Source organism: Neofelis nebulosa, chromosome 1 (assembly GCF_028018385.1).
Source record: "Neofelis nebulosa isolate mNeoNeb1 chromosome 1, mNeoNeb1.pri, whole genome shotgun sequence".
NCBI classification, from domain to species: domain Eukaryota; kingdom Metazoa; phylum Chordata; class Mammalia; order Carnivora; family Felidae; genus Neofelis; species Neofelis nebulosa.
Window position 1 is genome coordinate 29,729,035 of NC_080782.1, and position 15,382 is coordinate 29,744,416.

A 15,382-nucleotide genomic window follows, 5' to 3' on the forward strand; every position below is an offset into this window, starting at 1 on the left:
AATAGGGGCAGGAAGAAAACTGAAATCCCCTAGCAAGGAACTTATCTCAGTAAGGTCATTACAGAGTCCCTAAGCAAGCCCTGACCAGCCTTATCAAACAGAGAAGGAAAAGATGCTTTTATGGCAATGAGGTTCAATGGAGTTTTGGGGAACTTGGTACTCAGGTTCAACTGAACCCACTTCTCAGGGTCCCACTCTTTCCCAATCAATACCTAAAGTTTTACATAAAAGAACTAGTGGTTCTATGAGTTTAGATTATCTTTTAATCATCAGCCCACAGGATCAAATGGCATTTGATGTTAGAATGCATCAGCTCTGCAGCTACATGAAATAAATGGTTTTTCTAGAAAGTTGTGGAAGCTCCTTAGTCCTCTGATATGTCTCATGACAATAACCTTAAAATCCTGATCATATCATTTTCTTTCTTGAAGTTCTCCGATGTAATTATAAACAGCCACCCAACTCCACAGATCTTGTATTCCTTATTCTCACCATGGTGGTCAGCCGGCACTCTACCAAAGTCTTTGCCTTCACTGGGCGCTTCATTCTAAGTGACCAATATTTGAAGAAAGTACTTCACCACTACGCGTCACATACTGCTAGTATTCCATATTCTAATGCTAACATAATCATTGCTACTTTCAAATCAAACCCAATCAAATGAAAAAAAATCCAAATTTCCAATTTTTTAAGAGTCTGTCCTATAACCCTCCTGGTACCAATCACAGTCATGGACAGGGTTCAATTCCAGGGAACATAAGCAATTCTAGCAAGAAAATGAAGAATGAAAAAACTTATTATAGGGCATTAGAAAGCTTACTGAATCAGGGCGCCTGGGTGGCTCAGTTGGTTAAGTGTCCAACTCTTGATTTTGGCTTAGGTCATGATCTTGGGATTTGTGAATTTGAGCCCTGCATTGGGCTCTGCGTTGATAGTGAGGAGCCTGCTTGGGATTCTCTCTCTCCCTCTCTCTCTGCCCCTCCCCCACTCATATTCTCTCTCTCTCTCTCTCTCTCTCTCTCTCTCTCTCTCTCAGAGTAAATAAATAAGCTTTAAAAAGAAATACAAAACTCCCCAAACTACATGGTAGATCTGGGTCACCAGGGGAGCTCTTGGTTCTCCCGAGATTAGGAAACTGCCACCTCTTAAACATTACGACTACCAAAGTCCGGAAGCCATCACAGTGGAGCGGCCCTCATGGACAGGAAGCTGACACCACACCAAACCAGACATGCTTTAATCCTCACTTGCAGATGAGCTTTCTGTGACTGTCTCCTGACATTCACACACTTCTGCTAATGCTGCTGCAGAAAATTCAAATGCCTTAGGGCGCCTGGTGGCTCAGTCTGTTAAGTGTCCGACTTCGGTTCAGGTCATGATCTCACGGTTCTTGAGTTCAAGCCCCACATTGGGCTCTGTGCTGACAACTCAGAGCCTGGAGCCTGCTTTGGATTCTGTGTCTCCCTCTCCCTCTGCCCCTCACCCACTCTCACTCTCTCTCTCCCTCTCAAAAACAAATAAACATTAAAAAAAGAGAGAGAGGGAGAGAGAGGCGCCTGGGTGGTTCAGTCGGTTAAGTTTCCGACTTTGGCTCAGGTCATGATCTTACAACTGGAGGGTTCAAGCCCCACATCGGGCTCTGTGCTGACAGCTCAGAACCTGGAGCTTGCTTTGGATTCTGTGTCTCCCTCTCTCTCTGCCGCTCCCCTGCTCACACTCTCTCTCTCAAAAATAAATAAACAACTAAAAAATTTTTTAAGAAAAAGAAAATTCTAATGCCTCTATGACCAAACTTTTTAAAGAAAACACAGAAGCAGTGAAAGCATGGCCTCTGCCTCATTTCTACCTTCTAAACATTGCACAGTGCAACATAATGGCAGAACTTAAATGACATCCAGAGCCCTGAGGGTAGGGTAGTCTGGAAAATGTGGTGTTTGGCTCTTCAGCCACTACAGTACAAGAAGGCATATTAGAAGGCAGGTGGCGTAGACAGTAGGAGCAGATCTAGCAAACCCATCACAAACCCCAAATACTAAGTTCTAGTCTTAAGCTCTGACAAAGAACTTTTGTAGCTGTAACTCTGTTTGCAACCAGTGGGTCCACTACTTACACTTCTTTATATTCCCCACATATCTATTTTTTAATTCCTCAACAGTTATAAATAAATTGTAAGTTCCAATTGATTGAATGGCTGGTTTAGAATATGTTATAACAGAGAAAAGCATTTATTTTTATTTTTCTGACTCATTTCTAGAAATCACTGGGCAATGTCTCCTCCACACAGCTGCAGCACAAAATATTTGCTGTTTACCTTGATGAGATACCAGAAGGTCTTCTGAATCATCTGAGTAACAATAAATTATATTTGGCAGCATTGTAGATGAAGTACATTGTACAGTATACTCATTTCTGGAAACCGACATGGCAAACCAATACACCCCTTTTTTTCCATTCACTTCAGAAAACAGAGAGTTTACTGTCTCAAGGAAAGACACACTTTCATGGCCTCTTGAAGTCAATAATGTGACTTACAGAAGAATCCCAGTAGAGATGAGCAGTCTGTCTTCTCCAAGATATCCCCTTTCTTATCGTGCATTCAGTTGTCTTGAAACTCCCAAAGTCTCTAGAGTAATTGTTTTGCCTGAAACAGAGAACATCTTTGTGAGTGTTTCTCAGAGGAACAACTGACCCAGAGAACTATAGGCCCTTCCTTCAAATTCTATTCTCAGCAGAGTACTGGTTTTGGGTATATAAATACCCAATTCATTCATTGTGCCTAGTATTGGCCAGAACCCAAACCTTGCACAGCCCCTTGGCCTGCTCAGATTTTGGGAGGGCAAAGGTCATCCTGTCCATCATCCTGTTTTCAGTCAGGACTATGCAAAATTAATCCCAACCTACAAGAAACTGACTGTAACCTGGGAATGACATAAAATAGCCATTTTCTTCTCTGGTCTCCTGTGTTACTTCCTAAGGCATTGATTGAAAGAAAACAAGTAGCTAATGAAAGGTGAAAAGATTCCACTTCAGAAGCACCAAGAAGACCTTGACAAAACCCGTATGGGCCCTCAAAATGATTTTTCAATGATTACTGTGTTTTACTCAAAAAGTTAAGGATTTGGGAGACAGCCCACAGCAAGCAATGTAGAACACATTGACTTGAGCAGACCAGATCTCTCTCTCTGCAAACAAAGAGGGAAAGAAAGAAAATGAAGATAATTATCGTAGTAATTCAATAGCCCCCTTTCCTCCTGAAATGCTAAAATCCTTGCCTCAAACTTTGGTGGAGACTGATTACAGCTTAGTAGCTGCTCTGGTCATGGACCTTAAGAGCATTCTTCAGAGTGGAACGGTCTTCCATTCCACGTCCCTGCTGCAAACTTCGTGCTCCTCAGCAATACAGGATAATACCCTTCACTTTCTTTTGACAGTCAGACCCAAACTTTCCTGTCTAACCCTAAATTCTCAAGGCTTTTCTATCAAGGAATGCTAGGTGCTCCCTGGAGGAACTAGCCAGGATGGAGGATAATGTCCCCAAAAGAAGGTGTTTACTATGCCTTTATTATTATTTTTTTAATGTTTATTTATTTTTGAGAGAGACAGAGACAGAATGTGAGTGGGTCAGGGGCAGAGAGAGAGGGAGACACAGAAGCAGAGGCAGGCTCCAGGCTCTGAGCTGTCAGCACAGAGCCTGACGCGGGGCTTGAACTCACAAGCCGCAAGATCATGACCTGAGCTGAAGTCAGACGCTCAACCGACTGAGCCACCCAGGCGCTACTATGTCTTTATTTTTAAAAGGAACCATGGGCAATTAAATGTCGTTTATACTCCTTTTTAAGAAATCAAGGAAGGAGTAAGAACAACCTCTCAGGATATCTTTTTAGAATCCTGTCTGGCCCTCAAGGCAAGTCCAGCTGTGTCTTGTCCCTTTGTGGCATCTGCCTGTCATTGTCTTACAACTCCTTCCCCCAACATGCACCAATGGAGGCTTCTGCCTATGCTTTGCCTACCAGACCTAATTTGTGCATTTCATTCTCCCTAATTGTCTTACCCCCGCCACACACACACACACATGATCCTCTATCACAACCCCAACATAGTCATAAAAGGCAATGACTTCAGAGCTAAATAGTGTGAGCTCTAATCGTGGCTCCACCATATACAAACTGTTAGGCAAGTTCTATTCCTCAATGTTCTAATCTGTAAAATGAAGTTAATAATAGCATCTACCACAAAAAGTTGCTTTTGAAGGTTAAGTTATGAATGCTATTCAAGTGATCAGAAAAAATGTCTGGCATAAGGTGGTACTCAATATATATATCAGCTCTTATTGTTACAGGATATGGCATCTAGATGGCATATTGAGTAATTACATTTCCTTCCTGTTCTAACAAACAGTAAAGTACTAGATGTTGGCTATGCCCACATCTCCATTCAGAGGAAAGTGGTCATGGATATTCTTTATTCTTTATTAAGATACTATCGCTGATGGTCACTGAACCAAAAATGAGTGACCAGGACTGAGGCAACCACATGTCCATAAGATAAACATGAGCAAGACATTGCCAAGGAGACAACTTGACCTAAGAAGCTACCTAATCAGAGCACTCCACATTGAGTGGTGACAACCCAGCCCGATCAGAATTTCTCTCTTGGAAAGTTGGAATATAAAAGCACACAAGGAAGAAAACAATAGAGGCCTGTTTGAAAGACATCGAAAAAATGGCCAGATCACTAGTAGGGCAACCATATTCTGAACGGCAATTATTCACTGAGTTATTCATGAAGCCAGAAGAACTTTAAGCCTGGGAAGCAGAGGATCCAGTGATGGCACAGGTGGTGAGATAACTTCCCACATTCTTTTTTCACTTCATTCACACACTTAGCATATGCAACTTTCATCAACCAAAAGAAAAAGTCCCAAATGTACAAGTGAAAAATATCCAAACTGTTAACACAGGATTAACTAATACCAGCTACTTTTAAGTACAGCTGTATAAATTCAAAAAAGCTATCCTGTATGTATATACAAAATTGTTTATACACAAGTCTATACATAGGGTCTATACATTTATTTCCTCAGAACCCTTAGGTGCCACCTCTTGGTGAAGACACCAACACTTCATTCACATATTTTACGAAAAAAGAAAGACTATTTCCAGGACTGACAACACTGTGCATATTGTATTCAGATCATGTAGGCTCCATTCAATTGATTAGGATCTTTCTGGTGCATCTTTGTGTTAAAACCTATCTCTTAAGTGGTGATTTTCAACCTTCAGTGTTAATAGAAACCTGTAAAGTTTGTTAAAATGTAGACTCATGGGCCCCTTCCCTAGAGATTCTGATTCAGTAGAACTGGAGTGGAGCCTCAGACAGGGAGGGTCACTATTCACCAGGTACTCCTCCAGGAACACATTCATACTGACGACAATGCGAATGCTTCCTGAGAGTTGTGCAGTGCACAACCTGCCCACCTAAATGTGGTGGCTATGAATAGTCCTCATGTAAGTGGCTCTAAGTTCACACTAAGAAATACGGAGAGTGACTTAGATATGTTCCTTTTTTGCCATCTCAAAGAATCCAACAAATACGAGTTCCCTGCTGATCCACCCAGGTCCTAGTTACTATTCATGCTTACAAGGTGTCTACAGTTGGGCAGGACTAAAGCAGAGAGGGAAAAGGATAGGCAGAAAAAGGACCAGTGCATTTGTGTTTCATTATAAGCTTCAACAAGAGGCTTGAAGTCTAGTCTAAATATATGTCCCTTCTGAGTGCTACTGCTGTGAAGCAATTGGAATGAAAGCAAATACAAAGAACACAGAATGAATTGCTGGTGAAAACCCTACAACACCCTGAGGCACTGGCATTGCGCTCCCACCTCCCTGCCCCTCATTATAGATGTTGCTTTCGAAGCCCCATTAATTGGTGAGGGTCCCAATATACTTAAGGAGTAGAAAGATGCACAAGCCCCTGAAAAAAATCATTGTGCTTCTAGAGAAGGGATTTTTTAAATTTTTTATTCAAGTTCCAATTAGTTAACATACGGCGTAATATTAGTTTCAGGTGTACAATATAGTGATTCAACACTTCCATACATCACCTGTGCACTCCTTCATCCCCATCACCTAGTTAATCCATTCCCCCCCTCCCCTCTGGTAACCATCAGTTTGTTCTCTATAGTTAAGAATCTGTTTCTTGGTTTGCCTCTCTTTTTCCCCCTTTGCTCATTTGTATTGTTTCTTAAATCCCATACAAAAGTGAAACCATGTGGCATTTTTTTTGACGAACTTATTTTGCGCAGCATAATATTCTCTAGCTCCACCCATCTCGTTGTAAATGGCAAGATTTCATTATTTCGTATGGGTAAATAATATCCCATTGTGTATATATACCACCTCTTCTTTTTTTTAATTTTTTTTAAGTTTATTTATTTTCAAGAGACACCGGGAGTGTGGGGGAGGGGCAGAGAGAGAGAGAGGGGAAAAAGGATCTGAAGCGGGCTCTGTGCTGACAGCAGACAGCCCAATGCAGGGCCTGAACTCACAAACCATGAGATCATGACCTGAGCTGAAGTTGGATGCTTAACGGACCAAGCCACCCAATTGCTTTTCTTTCTCCATTCATCCATCTATGGGCACTTGGGCTGCTTCCATAATTTGGCTATTGTAAGTAATGGTGCTATAAACATCAGAGTCATGTATCCCTTTGAATTAGTATTTTTGTATTCTTTGGATAAACACCTAGTAGTGTGATTGTTGGATTGTAGAGGAGTTCTGTTTTTAACTTTTTGAGGAAACTCCATACTGTTTTACACAGTGGCTGCACCAGTTTGCATTCCCACTAACCATGTAAGAGGCTTCCTTTTCCTCCATATTCTCACCAACACCTGTTGTTTCTTGTGTTGCTGGTTTTACCCATTCTGACAGGTGTGAGGTGATATCTCATTGTAGTTTTGATGATAAGTGATGTGGAGCATCTTTTCATGTGTCTGTCTTCTTTGGAGAAATGTCTATTCATGTCTTCTGCCCATTTTTTTAATTGGATTATTTGTTTTTTGGGTGTGGAGTTTTATAAATTCTTTGTCTATTTTGAACACTAACCCTTTATCAGATATGTCATTTGACAATAACTTCTCCCATTCCATAGGTTGCCTTTTAGTTTTGTTGATTGTTTCCTTTGCTGTGCAGAAGCTTTTTATTTTAATGTAGTCCCAATAGTTTATTTTTGCTTTTGTTCCCTTGCCTCAGGAGAAATATCTAGAAAGAAGTTGCTACAGCTGCTGTCAAAGAAGTTACTGCCTGTGTTCACTAGAGAAAGGATTTATCATCTTGTATCAAGTGAGTTCAAGTCAACAGGTTTTTGCTGAGCACAGTTAGGTGCTGATGGAATTAAAAAAAAAAAATTAGAAGACTCCATCCGAAGCCACCCAAGGAGAGAAGTGTCTCTTGTGAAGAAGAGACACAACTAAAACATGTAAAGAAACTGGAGGACAAGGAAGAAAATATGTCATCAAGTACAAAGTTAATGAGGCAGTACCTGAATTAGAGCTCAGGAAACCAAGAGACAAGTGAGGCTGTGCAGCGCCACATGGAGGCACTTGAAGAATATTCTAGCAGCTACTTTTGTAAACAGTAGAGGTGTCTGAGGTTTGAAAGGAGAAACACACTTGTACATTTTTCTGTCAGTCGGCATTTCCTTTGATCCCAGTATTGGACTTGGTCACATTCACATGCTCTGGACCCTAACATTTTACTCTGATTTTCCCGAGTGCACCTCACTTCTGCCACACGCATGCCTCGACTTCTCAGACACTGGGCTAGGACACTAACGGGAACCACCCAGCACTTGTGCGAAACTGGTGAAGCGAGGGAGATGACACCTGGGGCAATCCTTGACATGTCAGGGCTGAGAACTTGTGGGTGCCTGTCCCACTTGTGTCCCTTGAGTGGACAGTTCTGAGAGGCATTTTTCATGGCTCTCAGTCCCAGAAGGAACAGGCCCCAGTTTCTCACAGCAGTGACCAAACTTGATAACAAACTCTTTACCCACTGGCTTTGCCGCTTGTCTTGTTTTCCTTCTTCCCCATCCCCCACTCCCATTCGCTGACCTCACTTCCCAAACCACCTGCATACAAACCCTTGTCTTATGCCCTATTTCTGATAGGAACCCTGGTATAAACAATCTCCTAGAGAGATAACGGTTTCTGGTTCCTGATATTTTATGCTCAATTTGCAGGGAACTCTGACACAGGCCTTCTCCCCCAAGCACACTCATCTCAGGAAGGTTCAAACCAAAATGTACTGTGTGCTTCATCTGAGGTTTTGCCAAAGGCACGATTATAATTCCCAAAGGCCCAGGATATGAGGACGAGGAGCAGAAGGGAGTATTTTATATTTCCCAAGTCCCCGTTATGTGCCACTACTGTGCTATATGTTTGTATCTTATCAACTGTTACATAAACCTGATGAGGTGGGTAGAATCCTTTTTTTTGTTTTTTTGGGTTTTTTTTGTAAGAAATGAGGAAACTGCTCAGCAAGCAAGAAGTGACAGAATCAGGATTTGAATTCAAGTCTGACTGTCAAGTCCATATTTTGCCCACTTACCTGATGTTTTCTCCCATGTACTAATTCATGCCTGGGGTTAGGTGCCTGTTTCTCAACAGCGTCAGGGGTCTTCATCTTTCAGTTTTGTCAGTTTGGGAAATCAGTGATCGAAATCAGTGATCTGCAGCAATTAGGTGGCATTTTAATCTCTCCAGGTTGTGGCATAGAGTTGTCCCTTTAAGCAAGAGAGAAAGTTCAGAACATAGAAAGCTGCTTATGTCTGTATGCTACACCGAGGAATTTAAAGCCGGCTTCAGTTTGGCTCTGAGAAATGCAAGGCACCTGTCTGGCCAGTAATGAACACAGAACGTGAGTCAGATCTATCATGGCTCGGGGCTCAATGCTGAGCACACAGTAGGTACACAAGAAACATTTGCCAAACTACCCGTGAGCTCTGAGAGCCAAGGCTCCGCTTCCCTCCAAGTGCCTGCCAAAAGTAAATTGTTGGGGGCCACGTAATACACCTCTATGCTCTCTACACTGAGCCCTACTTGTACCTTTTACATGCCAGAGCCCAGAATAACAGGGGTCTAAACACATTTACGGAAGTCACACAGTAGCATTTTGAGACTGAGAACCGCCGGCCTCCTTTGTGATCACATAGCTTCTTAACCCACAGCTCTTTGAGCTGCCACTGTTTATATTGCTCATACAGGATTAACTAGATCCCCACTGCTTTGTGTCATCCTCTGTGCTCTTCCTGTTTTTGTGTTTATTTACTAATTGGCTGGCTCTAGTTGTTTCCTATTGATTTACAATTCAACTCAGAAAAAGTGATTCAAGTGTAGAGTATTGAAGGCTTGGATCTATATTCTTACACAGCTTCTTTGGTCAGAGACCATGTCGTCTCTGGGAATATCCACTCACCTAGCATTTCCCAACCTTGGTGAAGAAGAGATCAGAATCATTAAACCTCCCAGAGTAGACAATGCCACATTCATTCATTCACTTATTGAGACAGAATACATTATTTCTACACAAAGAAAAGTAGGGGGCATGTGGCTGGCTCAGTTGGTAGAGCACACAACTCAGTCTCTGGGTCATGAGTTCAAGCCTCACGCTGAGTGTGGAGTCTACTTAAAATACAATAAAAAAAATTTTTTTAAGTCTAAAAATAAAGACAAGTAGGGACTTTAATCCATTTTCTTGAGCACCAGGATGCCACAGAGTTAGGACTCTATGCAGTGTTTCTCAAACTGCAGTCCCTTCGACCAATTGCATCAGAATTCCCTGCCATGATTATAAATATAGATTCCTGGACTCTTTCTCAGACTTAATGTAACAGAATTTGGTTTTGGTTTTTTACCAGGTTATTATTAACCAGGAGATTCTCATCACACTAAAGTTTAAGACCCCCCCCCCCCCAAGATCTATGAGGACTTACATGCCCTACATGGCCAAACAAAGATTTCATTAGTGGACATCACCTATGCCTTGTCCAGTTCAGAGCCCTCAGGCAAGTTCTGGCACTGTATCACTTAATCTTCCTTCATTACATGAATTTAAGTCAATGAATTGGTAGGGGTGAAAAGAAACTGAGAAGAGAAGAAAAATCAAGATACTACAATCCAAGAAATTCACTGATGAACTCAGGAGGAAACTGCCCCAAGAATAAACCATGACAGTTAAGTCACAGAAAACACATATTTCCAACTATTTCCCACATCTGTGTATGGCCTTCAATAACTTCCTGCAGGTATCCCCTTTTGGCTCCAAAACTGTAGTTATCCAACTTATACTCTGGAAGCAGGGAGGAGTTAACCCAACTGTCTAATTTCCATTGGGAATGCAGGAGAAATTTGGCTTTATCTCAAAGCTATGTGTTATAATAACACCATTTTACAATTTACAATTGCAAAGTAATTTATGGTTTCTAACATCTTTTAAGGATAATACCCCACTTAAACTTTGCATTGTTAGAAATACCCAAATTATAATGTATACACTAATAAGGTTAACAGCAAGCCAGGATTTGGTTGTCTCCTCAAGTAGTTTTTTATTTTTTTTTATTTTTTTAAATGTTTATTTTTGAGAGAGAGAGAGAGAGGGAAAAGGGGAAGAGAGAGAGGGAGACACAGAATCTGAAGCAAGCTCCAGCCTCAGAGCTGTCAGCACAGAGCCCACCTTGGGGCTCAAGCTTGTGAACCACGAGATCATGACCTGAGTTAAAGTCAGATGCTTAGCTGACTGAGCCACCCAGGTGACCCTCAAATAATTTCTTTTCAACACAATGAGGTCTTGAAAACAAGATGAGAAGACATTCTTCAGCAAGGATGGAGAAACATGCAAACTCTGACTCATAGACTGAGTTTCCCAAGACAACATCAATGTCCAGACATGTACTCAATGACAGAAAAAAAACAAAAAAACAAAAACCTGATGATTTGTCAGAATGAAAATTAGCTCCTCTGATTCAGTGGGTTTGAGTGTATAAATTTTGTAAAATCACCTGCTATAGATCAGATTCCAGGAGACCTATCATGTCTTAAATCATTTCCTGAATTTATTCAAATCTGCCTGTTGAAGAAAGGTTCACTCTCATGCATAATGCCTTTGACCACAAATAAAGTCTCTGCCATCTGTTTTCACACTAGGAAAACACTATTTGGATTCAGTGATGAAATAAAAAAAAATCCTATTCACATAAATCCAAGTTTTGTTCTCTTACCCTGGGATCCCTCCTGCTGAAATTACAAGAAAAAGAACTTTGTTAATTAAAAAGATGAAGTGTGAACATGTGTTATTCAAGAATATTGATACCTCCACCTACATCTCCAAATTATTAACATTCACATGGCCCTTGGTTTTTGTTTGTTTATCGGCAACAAGAGCTTGTTTAAATCAGGGCTTCAGATACGTCATTTTATCAGGCACCAGCAATGTTTCAGAGGGTACATGGAGATGTCTTTCTTTTTGGAGCTCTTTATAGCTCTTTTAAACAAATATTTCAAAAATATTTATTGCCACTGAGTATCTTATTGAAATAGGAAAACATAGGTGGATTCGGTCACTAAAGAACTCCAGAGAATTTAAAACTGGTTAGACAAAGGAAATGTCATTATCATGGTTGATACAGATGGATACTGAATCCTTAAACTCCCCCTGTTGATGACTTTTGCTCTGGATTATGGAGGACATTGATCAAGGGTAGACATATAGTCTTCAATACAGCCTGGAGTTTCAGTATCACACTTCCAGTTCTACCCTGGGGAGCTAGTTTTGAGGGAGCTAGTTTTTTTTTTTCCCCTCCTTTAATACCAGACCTAGAATTAGAGCAGGCTCAATAGCCTGTTACTTGTCTATTTTCTCTCCAGCCCTCACTATGTTCCTGACTCTCACATCTTACCATTGTCCCTCCAGAGAAGGAAGTAGGGGAATGTGTAAAATGTGAGGGAGCCCTTCCTCTGAACTATCCCCTAGGCTTCTTTTCCCTGGCCCCATCCACAGGAGGACCTCAGGCCTGGAGGTGCCTGGAACCTGACTTTTTATCATCCTAGAAAAGACAGGGGATGAAGGGTGGTTCTGTTTATAATCTTTACACTTCTCTCAGCAAGAGCCCCACCTTCTAGGATGCTGGCCTCCTTGAGTGTAACTAATCCACATCTGCATCCCTCCTTTCAGGGATAGAATACGGGGCAGTGGGAGGATGCTTCATCCCTGCAGCTTGGAAACATTATCAACCCAATATCTCAGGGCCACACAAGTCAGAGGTCCTTTCTGCCACCTCTTACTTCTGCCCATGACCCCATCATTCTCCCAGGGCAGAACATCCAGGCCATGCTCTTCCCTTTGTGTCCCAAATTAGTTCAGATGAATCCTTCACACCATCTCTTACATCTATAGCTTTTCATATTCACTGCTTTGACTCTAATTCAGACTTTACTATTTGCATACCAGGATATATTAGAAGAGGCTCTTATCTTGTGTTCCTTGACTCATCCACCAATCACTCAGTTGTTTCAAAGGACTCTTCCTGAGAGTCATTGTTTTCATGTCATGATGGTGGTATAGGAAAATATTAAGGGGCATGGATACTGAGGTCAGTCTGTCTGGGCTCCAATCCTGAATCTGCTACTGATTAACTGTTACTTTGGGCAAGTTACTTAATCACTCTGTGCCACAACATCCTCCACCTGAAATAGGGATAATTTATACATATCTCATAGGATTAATCTGAAGATGAAATGAATTAATATAGAAAAGGGTCTGGTATTTAATAAGCATCCAATAAGTGGTATCTATTATTACTATTATTATGGAATATGGCTCATACTTCTTGGCCCAGCATCCGTTGGCCTACACAATCTCTACTCTGGAACTGTACTCTTAAAATGGTAGATGCTATCTTGGAGCTCCCCATAGCTTCTAAAAGAAATTAGAAACCCACTTAAGGTGATAAGCATGGTGGTCAATGAGCAAATATTTAATTCGAGCCAAGAGCCTAGAAGAAGTACAAAAAGCCGGGGAGGAGATGTGGTTTTCTTCCCTCTGCTGCTCCTGGGGACACATGCTATGCTCTGTGAAGCCAAAAGGAAAATTTGAGCTGATTATAATCTAATGAGGCTGCCAAATCAGTTTTACTTTCCAATACAGCATAATGACTGGTGAGTCCCCTGGGCCCTAAGTCAGGATTATTTTAACTGGTGGCATTATCTGGGTCAGACCAGTCAGCCTCCACGGGGAACACTCTGGGAAATGTCATCTTCCAAGGCAAAGTGGGAGCAGCCCTTACCACTCAATAGATGGTGATACCCATGGCATTTCCAGGGCAATTTCTGAGTTCGTGAGATATAACAAGGGAACACAGGATAGGAAAACAAAAGGGAAAGGAGAGAGAAGAGGGACAAGGACACAGCATAGCAGGGGGAAAGAAACAATACAAGTGGAATAGCAGTTAAGGGGCAGAGGAAAAGTGATTTAAAAAGAAGAAGAAGAAGAAGAAGAAGAAGAAGAAGAAGAAGAAGAAGGAGGGGAGGAGGAGGAGGAGGAAGAAAAAGAAGGAGGAGAAGGAGGAGGAAGAGGAGAAGGAGAAAATAAAAAGCAAAAAGAGTAGAAATTAAAGAAACTGAGTACTGGGGGACAAACCATGTCTGGAAAAAGAACTAGAAGCTCCAAGGGGCTTGTGTGACTGATGGATTCCGAAGACCTAAAATACACAAGACCAAAAAAAAAGAGGAAGGAAATACACAACACGGACACACCTTTGGAGTCTAAGCAGTGTCATCTAGAAATATTTGTTAATAAGCTCAGTAAAGTGTGAAATCAAAGACTGGTCTGGCAAATTCAAATCAGCCAGTTAGATTCTTAAAGCCTCAGACCTCTCTTCTCCAGCCCTAGCAGGTGGCGTGGGCAAGTTACTTGGGAGTTCCCCCGTATACTGCTTGGAAACAAGGCTGGTTCAACAGGCTTTGAATCCCCAGGCAAACCCATGCCGTTGCTGAGAGGAAGTGGGATCCACCGGGTTTGCCCCAAGGTTAGCAGCACGGGGGCGGGGCCTCTGCCTCCCTCCCCATTAACGGTCTGTAGGGGAAGGAGGCCTGGGCAGCATCAAATATGCTTTGGGGTAATAATTTAGCCACCCCAAATTACAGGGTCTTCACAAAATGGTCACTATCTTTTCACACTACATTGTGGAGAGACAGTGAAAGAGCTTATTTTCTGAGCTCTTTGTCTCGTGTGTCAAAAACATCATGAAAAATACACTTGAAAACCACTGCTATCACCTACAGAATCAGGAATGGAGATGAGATTTACAGACCAGTTTATCCTTTATACCGCCCTCCACCCCTCCCCCGAAGTAATAAAAATGGGAATATGGGGAAATGCCAAGGTGCAATTCAACTAAGCAATATTTTTCAGAAGTTGAGAAACCTTTCTCTATTAAAAGTTCCAGGGGCACCTGGGTGGCTCAGTGGGTTGAGAGTCTGACCCTGGATTTCAGCTCAGGTCATGATCTCCCAGTTTGTATGTTCAAGCCCCAGGTCAGGCTCTGCACTGACACTGTGGAGCCTGCTTGGGATTCTCTCTCTCTCCTCTACCCCTCCCCTGTGTGCGCTCTCTCTTTCTAAAAAATAAATGAACTAAAAGACTAAATAAACGGAAAAAAAAAAATTCCCACACAGGAGATGGATGCATTGAAACTAAGGAAGGGGGGGTGGGAATTAAATAAGATAAACCTTTAGACTAGAGGGCACTACTTGGTTTTCTTTTGCTTCTCCTAAAGTTTCCCAACGTTAGCCGATTGCAATGTGTTTTTTCTTGGTTTTGCTTAGTTTAGGTTTTCCGTTTACCCTAGGGCTATGACGGGGACTTGGTAATGATGAGGTCATGTTCCATGGCAATCGGTTAGGTTCTTAGAAGGTTTTTGAGTTTTTTCCGCCTTTCTCCAACTCGAGGGCCACCCCTGTAACGGAGCCACCACCACCTCTCAGCGGCTTTCCTGCCGTGGCTTCCACACTTACCGTCTTTACTACCCGCTGTCCACGCGGCAGCTGGCCAGCTCTGCACTGCCTCTACCACACTCCCTGCCACTTCCTGCACTCTGTGCTTCTCCTTTTTGGCACTGTCCACAGTTTGTAAACGTGCAGAGGTGCAATTATTTGACTACCGACTCTCTCCCGCTGGACTATAAGCACAGGAAGGCAGGGGCAGCGCAGAGCAGAGAATCCTCAGGGCCTGTTACACCGCCTGTTACCCGCTGGAGCGGTGCCGGCGGGCTGGCGGGATCAGGTCACGTGGGTGTGGGGCAGGCAGGGCAGGCAGGGTAGGCTGCCAAT

The 15,382-nt window shown here is 42.3% G+C and overlaps 1 long non-coding RNA gene across 1 annotated transcript; it reads right to left on the reverse strand.

The window, feature by feature from the left end:
* Positions 1 to 2,206: 2,206 nt before the first annotated feature.
* LOC131504842 (uncharacterized) lies at positions 2,207 to 15,313 on the reverse strand. Its single transcript, XR_009258163.1, has 3 exons — positions 15,068 to 15,313; positions 8,607 to 8,781; positions 2,207 to 2,641 (listed from the first exon to the last, which is right to left on the reverse strand). It is a non-coding gene; the product is annotated as an uncharacterized LOC131504842 (long non-coding RNA).
* Between the last annotated feature and the right edge of the window lie 69 nt (positions 15,314 to 15,382).